The sequence below is a fragment of the Ovis aries genome, chromosome 8, assembly GCF_016772045.2.
Source record: "Ovis aries strain OAR_USU_Benz2616 breed Rambouillet chromosome 8, ARS-UI_Ramb_v3.0, whole genome shotgun sequence".
NCBI lineage: Eukaryota > Metazoa > Chordata > Mammalia > Artiodactyla > Bovidae > Ovis > Ovis aries.
In genome coordinates, this window is record NC_056061.1 from 82,517,368 (window position 1) to 82,529,735 (window position 12,368).

Below are 12,368 nucleotides of genomic sequence, written 5' to 3' on the forward strand. Positions count from 1 at the left end.
CTGAAGTTTAATTAATGTGGGAGGTATGTTCCTGAAAACCGGAGTATAAATAAAATATTTTAAATTAAATTATATTTTTAATATACAAGGAGAGTCAGTGGTTAAGGCCCTGATCCCCTGATATCAGAAGGGATCCTTTTGTGATTTTTTTTTTTCTAAAATCCAATAATTTTAAACTTGTGAAACTGAATCTTCCTATATCACATTCACTGGATCAAGGTATTCCAGTGGATTATTCATTTTTGCTGTTGTTGTCTTGTTGGGGTCACTGGTTCATTGGCACATCAAGTACTCCACCGATTTCTGAAGTTTTGAACAACAGCAGTCCTCTTTTAGTTGTTAGGTTACACATATAGGTCATCCCCTGTATGAATCTGGGAGCCCTATATGAGTTGGAATTAAGTTGGGATTGAATACGCTTTTGAATTGCAAAGCTGTACACAATAATCGATGCTTTTGAACTGTGGTGTTGGAGAAGACTCTTGAGAGTCCCTTGGACTGCCAGGAGATCCAACCAGTCCATTCTGAAGGAGATCAGCCCTGGGTGTTCTTTGGAGGGAATGATGCTAAAGCTGAAACTCCAGTACTTTGGCCACCTCATGCAAAGAGTTGACTCATTGGAAAAGTCTCTGATGCTGGGAGGGATTGGGGGCAGGAGGAGAAGGGGATGACAGAGGATGAGATGGCTGGATGGCATCACGGACTCGATGGACGTGAGTTTGAGTGAACTCCAGGAGTTGGTGATGGACAGGGAGGCCTGGCGTGCTGCAGTTCAGGGGGTCGCAAAGAGTTGGACATGACTGAGCAGCTGAGCTGAACTGATGCAATAATCCAAGCAGGTTCGAAAGCATCACCTAGTGATTGCAAGACAAAGACAGAGCAGTCTGATAATCCTGAGAGTTGTTCATAGTGCAGTTCGAGGGTTTGGGAATTGGTCATCTTCTCAAGTGTGCAGGATCTGTTGTGTTTGCACATCAGTCACAAAGGTGGTTTATTACCCATTTGACTTATTAGTGTATTTAAAATGAAAACTCGAAACAGTTTTCCCCTCCTTAGAAAACGTGGCTTGTGAGGAAGCTTGAGTATTACTGGCTTTGTGGGGAAGGACATGATGAGCACCTGCATAAATGGTGCTGCAGTAGAAGACCACACCCTCTGGAAGGCTGCTCTGTCTGACATGCCCCTTGCTCTACTGAGTGTCCTACCTTCTGAAGGACATTTATTATTGCTTTAAAAGATTTATAAGCCCCTGGTATTCTAACGCAGTGCTAAAGGAGCCCTGCTGTTGAATGAAAGTTGGGAGTGCTGCGTGTGGGTTATGGGAAACCTTTTATTCTGTATGACCTTTTTCTCCTACACACCATGGGGGATGCCTCTGACATGTCTTATCTGAAATAGAACACGTGCAGCCATCCTTCTCTCTCAGAACTGCAGAGCTGGGATGCTCTGAGGACTGGGGAGACTCAGTGATTTCAGAACAGCAAGTTAGAAGTAATACTGTAAAAACAGAAAAGCATTTACAAGAAGGCCAATTTCATGCGGTGCTTTATGGCAACCCAGAAAGAATCAAATTAGTATCGTAAATTTGACAAGGCACCCCACTTTTTAGTTTATAAAGCACATTACATTCTTCAGAGCATTTTTATAAACGTCGTCATTTTTAATCTTTATAGTGTTGTCAGTAAAGGTGATAAAGAATGGAGCAAATCACCTCTTCGTTCACAGATGGGAGACAGTCTGGGAGCAGCTGCGCACCCCCAACTAACTAGCGCTGCTGACCTGTCCTTTTCACATTTCACTTTTTCTGACCCTCCCCCCCCCAACATTTTGGCTGCACCTCACAGCATGTGGGATCTTAGTTCCCTGACCAGGGATTGAACTTATGCCCCAGCAGTGGAAACTCAAGAGTCCTAACCCATGGGCCACCAGGGAAATCCCTGAAAACATTTTTTATGTTACATTCATATTTGATCATTATAAGGAACTTTGAGGGAGGGAAGGATTAGGTAAACACATGGATTCATTCATCACTTTAAATTGATTCTTATGTGTTTGGTTCTCCCATTTTACTGAATTCTCTTATTAGTACTAATTTCATTCAATTCTGTTTTGCAGATGGAAAATTATATTATTTATAAATAAGGATGATTTTTCCTCTTTCCATTTTTGTATGACTTATTTTCCCTGTCATAATGCACTTCTTGGAATTTGTAGAGTGATACTGAATAACATTGTTGGTGAACATCTTTGGCTTAATCTTCATGTTAGCCAAACTCCCTTTAACACTGTCGATTTTAGTCACTTTCTGCATATTGCCCATTGCTTTTTGGAAAGGGGAACTTGGTATTGAGTGTGTGTGTCACTTACGGCCGCACCAATGTTGAGTGCCCAGAGTGTTGCCACAGCTCTTCCTAACCTATAGTTCTGTCATGTTAACATTAAATTTGAGTTTTGTCATTGGTTATTTCCTCTAAACATTCTGGAGTCCTTGAGAACAGCCAGAGTTGACCTTACACAGCTTTCCCTTCCTATTCTAAAGCAGCTTTGGTATGGAGTGGAAATTACTGTTGTTATCCTGGCGACACAGTTTGGTGGAGAAAGTGTAGGCCTTGGAGTTAGATATCAAATCATAGCTCTGTCACTAATAGCTTGATGATTTTTTTGATAAGCTTAACGTAAACTCTTTGAATCTTGGTTTAATCATTTATGAACTAGGAAGAGGCTTTGAATGTGGAGGAAGGTGCACAGTGGGCTCTTAGTGATGTAGAGGTCACTTCCTGATCCTTGCCTCTTCTCTGCTCAGTGGTTTATTAACATGCTAGGGCCATTCAGCAGGAATTGGCCAAGATTTTGATAGACTTTCATTTTATTCAGAGATAAGTTTTACTCCCCATGCCTCATGATTCTTTGTCCCTGACTTTCCCATTGAAGTCAGAGTGAATGATTATTTTTACATTTTTAAAAATAATTTACTTTATTCCAGTATTTAAATTGCTTAATGGGTGTAATGTAAATAACATTACAACAGCAATGTCTAGCATTTACTGAGCAACTATAACTGTGTGATAAGCGGATAATTAAAGTACTTTGTGTATGTTCATTTAATCTTCCCAGCAGTCCTTTGTCACAGAAGCTCAGACAGGTCTCTGAGCTCAGGAGGGTGACCCAGGCTGTACTTCCTGGCCGTCTGACTCCTGAGCTGTCCTTCTAACTGCTGCTGCCCTGGACTGCCATTGTGGCCTTGAAGGATTTGTTCCCTTTATTCTTTATTCCTAAAGCCCATTCTAGTATGTGTATGTGTAGAAACAAGTCCTCATTTTTGAAAAGGCTACATATTATGAAGTTAGATATCAAGTGGCCAATATAGAGCACTTGTATCTATTGAATATATTAATTCTAATCTGTTAGAAGTCATTAAAACTTTTTCCTTACCTAGGCAGTATAATTTGATTTATCCCCCTTGAAATTGCCATACAGATCTGAACGTCTCTACTTTATGTCTAGAACCGTGGTTTAGTTTTGTCCTAGATTATTATAAAGTGTTTGTTATTGGGATATTAAAAAATAATTATTAAAAATACACATAAATACTTACCATCTTAATCATTTTTAAGCTGCAGTTCAGGGATATTAAATACACTTATAATGTTGTGCAGCTGTGACCACCATTCATCTTTATAACTTTCTTCTTTCTGTAAAATTGAAACTCTATACCTGTTAAACAGTATTCTCCCTGAAGCCCCTGTCAACCACAATCCCACTTCCTCTCTCTTTGACCAACCTAAATAGCTCAAATAAGGAATTGTATAGCACTTGTCTTTTTGGGACTAGCTTTGTGTCACTATCATAGTGTCCTCAATGCTCATCCAAGTTAGAACATGTGTCAGAATTTAAGTGTCTAAGACTGAGTAACATTTCATCATATGTATATACTACATTTTGCTTATCCATTTCTCTACTGATGGACTCTTGCCTCCATGTCGTCATCTGGACTTGCTTGTCAATATGTTTCTTGTCAATAAGTTCTCCATCCTTTGGCTCATGGTTAAGGTCTCTCTCTCGCTTTTTTTTCTTCACTGTTGTGCTATCTCCTTAAGCTCTTACACTGACTTTATGTTGCCAGGATCAGTCATTCAGTCAAGATTCTCTCAGCTCCGCCCCATTGCACTTTGTTGGCCTGCATTATAGCATATCTCTTGTAACACTGACTTTCATGTGTTCCACCCATCCTCTCTGATGACACAGGGAGCAGCTCTGGGCAGGGGCTGGATTTCACAGTGCGAAGTCCCCGCATGGGTATCTTGGGCTTGGGTGGTGGGTGTCCCTTGGCTGCTTTTCTTGTTTCATGTCTCACCTTGGACTCTTGCAGCTAAAATTAACACGTCAGCTATAAATAAAACTGTGGCCACCATAGTTTTTACCATTATATTATTTTCATTATTTATCCACTTTGTCCCCAGAATTTCTCCCTGAAATTCTTGATTCTTCCCTGACAAAACATCTCCTGAGTTAGAGGTAGTTTTTATCCTAGCTTCCATTGTGCCCAAATAGTGGCATCTTTCAAGGCTGCTTCCACTTTTGTCTCAGTTTATGTGCCAGCCTATTATAATCGTAGACTGTAATAGGTTTATTTAATGTAAGCAGTTTGTGATAGTCTCTGTCCTATTTTACTTTGTTTTCACTTGTTGCTTATCATGTGGTAATCACCAAAGTATTTAATCTTCCGCAGGGGGATAGCTGTTCGGTTCCCCTTCCTCAGTGTTGTGTCATGAGGCCTTGATGAGGAGGATGGGAAGAGAAACCTCTAACCCACATATGCTTTGTGTTTTAGCTGAGAGAGAGTTTTGTTTTTCTTAAATTGTATTGCCCTTTAGAAATTTTGAAAGGAAGTTATAATTTAGGTGTAACTATCCTCCCAAAATAAAATAAAAAGTTCTCTTCAGTTGAATTTTTTAAAGTTAGAAAGCTCCGAGAATGTATCTGTGTGGGGAAAGATTCCCACGTTTGGGAATCTAGGATTGTGCTTGAGGTGAAATAAAGCATGTGCGTCAAGCGTTGGAGGGGAAGGTCCTTGAATGAATGAGCAGTGGAGACCTTAAAAGTATTTGCAGAAACAAAAGGTTAGAATCTTTGATTTTTGAAGAGAAACTTAGGAGTGGATTTTAGGAGTAAGATGGCTGAATTCCAAGAGATTAGCTCAAGAGTTGCTGCCCTCTGGGAGGTTACAGTCGGGGGCAGGAGGGGCAAAGCTACACCCACTAGGTTTAATTCAGGGAAGATGCTGAATGTCATATGATAGGATGGTGGGTGTATTTCAGGCACCCAGAAGAGGAGTTTCTGTGTTGGGGGTCATCGGTGGGCTAGTGGTCACCATAGCTTTCACCATTACATTCTTTTCATTATTTCTCTCCTTTGTCCCCAGAAATGACTGTGATCTTATTAATAGCTAAGAACTTCCACTTAGTCAAATAGCTCAGTTGGTAAAGAATCTGCCTGCATTGCAGGAGACCCCGGTTCGATTCCTGGGTTGGGAAGATCCCCTGGAGAAGGAATAGGCTACCCACTCCAGTATTCTTGGGCTTCCCTTGTGGCTCAGCTGGTAAAGAATCTGCCTGCAGTGTGGGAGACCTGGGTTTGATACCTGGGTTGGGAAGATCCCCTGGAGAAGGGAAAGGCTACCCACTCCAGTATTCTGGCCTAGAGAATTCTACGGACTGTATAGTCCATGGGGTTGCAAAGAGTCAGACATGACTGAGTGACTCTCACTTCACTTCACTTTACTTAGTCTGGAAAATAATGATATTAATAGTTCTTACTTGTTAGGTAGGTACTTAATAATGAGCACGGTGAATGCAAACATTCCAGGTCTGGCCAAGGTGGAAGAACCAGCAAAGGAGACAGAGAAAGAACAGTCAAGAGGGAAGAGGAAGGCCGGCAGGGAGTTCCTGCCAAGATCTTACATATGGGGAAGCTGAGACTCTGAGTGGTTAAATGACAAAGCTGTCTGTAAAGTCACGACTGAGGAGTGAGTGATAGAGTGTGCGTTCAGACACCAGCGTCCCCCCTTCTTAAGCTCTTCTGCTTCCCACATTTACAGGTGTTAGCACACCCAGTTACAATTTCAATGTAAAACAAAGAAATGTGACAGTGTAGTTTCTGTAACTTAATCTTCAGTTCAGTTCAGTCACCCAGTTGTGTCTGACTCTTTGTGACCCCGTGGACTGCAGCATGCCAGGCTTCCCTGTCCATCACCAACTCCTGGAGCTTACTCAAACACATGTCTATCGTGTCGGTGATGCCATGCAACCATCTCATTCTCTGTCGCCCTCTTCTCCTTCTGCCCTCAGTCTTTCCCAGCATCAGGGTCTTTTCCAATGAGTCAGCTCTTTGCATCCGGTGGCCAAAATATTGAAGCTTCAGCATCAGTCCTTCCAATGAATATTTGGGACTGATTTCCTTTAGGATTGATAGGTTTGATCTCCTTGCTGTCGAAGGGACTCTCAAGAGTCTTAATCTTAGGGAGATGCATAGCTCTCAGTGTTTTACATTTGTAGACTGAAAAAAAAGCAAAGCCTATAATTTGAGAATTATGATTTATTTGGTGAACAAAACTGAGGACTTAGATCTAGAAGACAGCCTCTCACATAATGTTGAGGGACTACTCTGAAGAGGAAGAGAGGAGCCAGGATATAGAGGGGTTTTTGCGACAAAAACCAAGTGGTCGGACCATCAAAGGATTACTGTTAATTAAGTTAATGAATTCAGCACTTTTCTCTGTATGGGACGATGTCAGAGTCTGGGCTTACTGAAGTCGTTCCTTCAACATGCACCTTAACTATCTAGGGCTGATATCCTGCTTTTCTCCATCTGGGGGTGGTGGCTGCAGTGGCTGCTGGCTTGATGGCTGCAAGCCATTTGTTTGCTGATGTATTAGGCAGGAAGTAGTTTTCATCCACATACTTTTTCTTAGCCAAAAGGCTGAGACGTGATCAGTACATGTTTTAAATATAGAAAAATAGCTTATGGACTTTGATTCATGGGTTTTAGATGCCTGGGGAACTCATTACCTGTGTTTGGGAATCTGGTCCAGCCTTGCCATTTTAATTGAGGAGAGATCAGACACCCTTGTTGAGGGATTTACTCCAGACCTCACTGGAATGGACTTCAGTCTACTGACTTTACTGCACATTGCTTTGGAACACATGTTCTTTTACAGATAGTGTTGTAAATGGAAGTTAAGTAGAGTTGAAGTGAATACATAAGATGCTGTTAATAAAAATGCTCTCATCAGAACCACTGGTGTGACCTCCATGGGGCCCCATCCAGTGTCTTCATCCAGCCTGAACTCCCAGCAGACCTCCTGGCTCCATTGGTAAGACTCCACCCCTTGTCGGTCCCCTCCTCCTCTTGCCTCTTCTTTCTCAGTTTTGGCTCCTCCGCTTGGTGTGGCCTCAGTGTTGCAGTTCCATAGCGTTTGTCACTGGACCCTTTTTTCTCCTTCATCTTTATTCTCTCCCTCATGGACTCACTGTTTTTTTATAGTTAACTCATCTTGATGTAGCTGACTCTGGAATTCATACTTCTAGTCCAGACTTCTCCTCTGAGCTTAGGATTTATGTGTCCAGCTACTTACTTGACCTTGACATTTAGATGTTTCACAGAAACTGCAAACTTAACTTGCCAAATGAAACCTCTGTACCTGTTCATAGCAACCCTGTCCTGTTCTTCAGTTATTGCCACGCCAACTGGGAATCAGCTGTGATGATAACAGTAAGAGCTGACATTTATTGAGAATTTATTATGTGCCAGGTACTTCGTTAAGGGCATTACATGAATTAACTTGAACTGTGTAGTTCTAATGAGAATACCATGAGGCAGGTGACGATAGTGTTACACTGGTCACAGTGAGTGAGATGATTTAGCTCCTAGCGTATACCAGCCATTGTTCTTGAAGCACATTGTAAATACTCAGTGAATTCTCAGATCACCGAGGTGGATACTATACTATCCCTGGTTGACAGATCATGTCAGAAACTGGAACACAGAGAGATGACTTACTTTCCACCACCCTGCAGGTCCTCCGACTAGTGACTGGAGCTGGCCCACTGCCACAACCCCCTGCCTGTGCTTTCTGCTTTGTTTCTGTCCCCCGAGGGCTCTTCCACAAGGCAGCCACACTGGCCTGAGCCTGAAAACCAAAATGTTTTTGTCTGCTGCAGAAAGCTCTTCAGGGGCTCCCTCTGTGCTCAGAGTTAGATGTGTGCTCCTCTCTGTGGCCCTCAAGGGCCCCCATAAACCTTGTCTCTCCTCGTGGTCTCTCCCAGGGCACTCAGCTCTTCTTGAGCAGCAGCAGGACCCGTAATGAACTGGGGAGACCCTTCTTCTGAAGCAACAAAAGCAACATGTTCTTAGTTGACTGTGAAAGAGCACACACGACCCTGATCAGTGACTGCCTCGGCTGCCCCCTGGTCCTCAGTGCACAGTTTACGCAGGCAACAGTGGTGTAGAGGGTGCTGACTTGTGACCCGCATACCTTCCGATCCCCTGCCCACAGCACTGTGGGTCTTTAATTTGGAATTACTGGGAAGTAATGGGTGTAGGGCAGCACTCTCTGCTGACATCCCAAGGCATTTCTGTTGTGCAGATAGGCCCTAAGCTCTTAGGATCTGTAAGTGTCCTTTTGCCTGGCTCCTCCTGGTCCCAGATGCCCCCTTTACAGTTCTTCAGCCAGAGAGGTCAGGGAAAGATGGAGATGGCTTCATGGACATTAAAATGTGCGTGCGTACGTGTGTGTAGGGGAAGTACTGTTGTATTAGCCCAAGTCCATTGTGGGGCATGTGACTTATGGACTAGCCTGTGTGGCAGTGATAATGCTTGATGTCACTTTGTTAGGATTGTGTAGTCAGAGTTCAGTGTGAGAGCTGACGGGAAAGTTTGCAGCAGGGCCACACAGGCAGGAACAGCTCCTCCTCCCTGTCCTCTGCTGCCTTCCTGGTGTGGGGGAGCTCAGGGTGGGCTGGGTCGGATCTCATTGTTCATGTCAGTTTTGTGTTGGGCCTTCTCAGCGAGAGGCAGGGGCTCCCTTCCTCTCATGCTAAATTCATCATCATAGTTGTGGAGTGATGACTTCAAGGGATCTTAAATATGTTGATTGTCAGTTAAGTGGACAGCACTGTATTTGCTTTAGATGAAGTACTAGGGGAAGGGTAGAGTCTGGTTTCACAGCTCATTTCAGACTCTTCAAGGTGTCCGCTCTTGGTGGATTTTATTGACAATGCAGCTTCATTGTCAATAGAGGAAGAGCCATTGTTAAGAAAGAGCCAAGTTCAGCTCCTGATCTTTCCCTTTGTGGCTTTAATATAGTCTTTATCAAGTCTTTATTTAATACATGGCTTAAACTATGGGAAAATATCAGTAAGTTTCAAATGATTTCATCAGTGTTTAACTTCAGATAAACGTTAAAAAAGAAAAGAAACGAAAACTCTCCCCCTCCCAGCCCAGTCGTTTGACACTAGCATGACGAGGACCGTGTCCTGGCCTGTCTCCTTCCCCAGCCTCTGGAATGGTACTGAGGCACACAGCACACAGACTTCTTTTTCTTCCAGAAAGTTCTCAGATGCAGCAGACAACTGTGAACACTGGGTACTTAACTTGGCCTGGGATTAGCTCATGAACTCTTCTACCTAGACAGTCATTCCCTAGAACATAGGCCGTTACTTCAGAACCATGTTTGAAACTGGGTGATATCTCCTTATGAGCAGACTCAGTGTGAGACAGTAACCGTATATGTGGATAGACAGAGATGCCTCATGGCAGATGTATGGGTTTGGCTTTCTCAGAAACTGGGGAGTCGAAATTGATCATTTGGTAAGTGAGAAAATGGCATATTTTTAAAATATATTTTCTCTTCACTTCCTTCTATTGATCAACTTCAGTGCTTGTTGTTGAGAGGTAGGCCTTGGGGTGGATTTTAATTAGAACTGCACAACATTAATCTTGTGATAGCAAGCCTAGTGTAATATGAATGCATTTAAAAAGAAGCCTTACGCATTATAAAATGAATAACTGAAGCTGTGTCAAGTTCTTGGTACTATGCTTTTGTGCCTTTGTATCTTTTTTTGTGTGAGAGTGTTGCTTTTTTATTAATAATACTTTCCACTGGTCATTTATTACTTTATCCTCCCTGGTTACTTAAAATCAGCTTTGTTAATTTGGGGGGGGGGTTCATTTTCTTAGCTTTTTGGGGGTAAGTGGCTGCCTAAATGTAGATTTTGTTTTTCACCGTAAAGATTAGTTTCTTATACAAAGTCTTTAGTGAAGTTAAACACTGCTTCACACCAAAGGAGAAAGCCGTGGTCCTGAGGAGACCTGCGCGACCTGCTTTCCCCTTCAGTGGCTGCCTCAGTGCCTCTGTAGCTTTGAAAATGGTTGGGACAGCCCCTGCTGGCTGTGGGAACAGAGCTGAATGCCCGCTGTCCTCAGGAAGGTGGCCGTAGTCGGGTGACCCTGTATCTGAGGCCCAGGCTGTCGACGGGTTTGCAGGAGACAGTTGTACATCCTAATAGTGTTTGAAAGGTGTGTTCTTAGGTGCAGTACACATTTTAACTGTTTAAATTGGGAGAGGGAAACACTGTCATTTGTCTTCTAAATTGGGAAGTCAAGGATGTGTTTTATTTGTAGTTTCTTCACTGCTTAGCACAGAGGCTGGGGTGTAAGATGCTCAAGTTGTCAACTGAAAAAAAAAATGCACAGCCTAGGAATTGAGAATTATGTTTTATTCGGCCAATTTTCTGAGGACTGAAAGCCCAGAAGACAGCCTGTCATATCACTCTGAGAAACTACTCCCAAGGGTAAGGGAGGAGCCGGGATGTAGAAGAGTTTGTGCGGCAAAAGCCAAGTAGTGGGAACATCAAAAGATGACTGTTGATTCAAGGAAACCAAACCTCCTAAGTTAAGGAATTTCACATTTTTCTATGTATGGGAAGCTGCAAGAGTCTGGGCTCACTGACATTGTTCCTTTGATGTGGAATCATCCCACCTTAGCCATCTGGGGCCAGAACCATCCTGAGTTCCCTCAGGTCTCACTGTCAGGAAGGAGAGGGTTGGGGGGCCTCTAGTGGCTGATAGTTTGATGGCCACAACCTTGGTTTGCTGATACGAAGGCAGCATTCTTAGTCTACAGGTGTTTGTTCACTGAACTAATAGCAGGACAGGTGTATGGATAAATGAATTTAGTTGTTTGTATTTTTAAAATATTTTATTTAGCAGAAACAGCAGCTGTGTTAAATCTGAGAAAAAAAAATAGTCCGCTTTGAATCCTCGGTGCTCCCAAGTGTTTGGGAAGTTGGCTGGGAAGGACATGGATCATTGCATAGGGCCTGCTAGAGCTAGCCGCCTCAGCTCAGGAACCTTCTGGGCAGGATGTTCAGAAACAGGAGAGGGACACAAGCTCCTCATTAGTTTCCATGCATTTTACTGGTGTCTGACTTTGGGGTCCCTGGGTTGAAGTCCTTGCCTTAATTTCCTTATTTATAGAACCAGGCTAAGGAGAGAGGTCTTTTTTTCCCACCCTGGTTTTTAATCCTTTCATCAGCCCAGGGGATGAAAGGGACTGCTGGCGGATCTTCACGAGCCAGGGGCCGGCCGGAGGTGGAGTGTATGTATGCTTTAGTCCCCTTTTCTTAGTCAGGCTAGTCTGATTAAGAGTCAAGTTTTCAGGAAGGCTGGAAAGGACCTATTCTCTCTTAATAGCACATTTCAAACCACAGTACCCTGGCACTCCAAAAACTGCTGTAACCTTTTATTCACGTTTTACTATTTTGTTGTCCAGTCACTAAGTGGTGTCTGAGTCTTTGCGACCCCATGGACTGTGGCACGCCAGGCTTCCTTCACTATCTCCCCAAACTTGCTCAGATTCTTATCCATTGAGTCAGTGATGCTACCAAACCATCTCATCCTCTGCTCCCCTTCTCCTCCTGCCCTCGATCTTTCCCAGCATCAGGGTTTTTTCCAATGAGTGGGCTCTTTGCATCAAGTGGTCAAAGTATTGGAGCTTCAACTTACTATAGGAAGTAACTGTAAATCTTTTACATTTGTGTGAGATTGTTACAGACGTATCTTTTCCATCATCTGATGGCCTTTCTGCAGTGCTTTGATGTTGAAATTTTTTTCAGAATACAGTTAGAGGGGGAAAGTTTCTTTCCTAGGTAATAGTTTCCTCATTTCTGACAATAAGATTTACATAAGCCATCCTGAGTCTCCTTCCGCTCTGGGTGCAGGCATAATTAAGGCCAGGTTTTTTGTGCTCAGTGTCAAACATTTTTGCTGTCTCCTTTTTCTTTCCTGTTTTAAAATTGTTTTATAAGGTG

General features: G+C 43.0%; 1 protein-coding gene across 3 annotated transcripts in view; it reads left to right on the plus strand.

Moving 5' to 3' along the window:
* Positions 1-12,368, plus strand: part of TULP4 (TUB like protein 4) — a 197,865-nt gene that overhangs the window by 18,428 nt on the left and 167,069 nt on the right. The gene's annotated exons all lie outside the window — the stretch shown is intronic.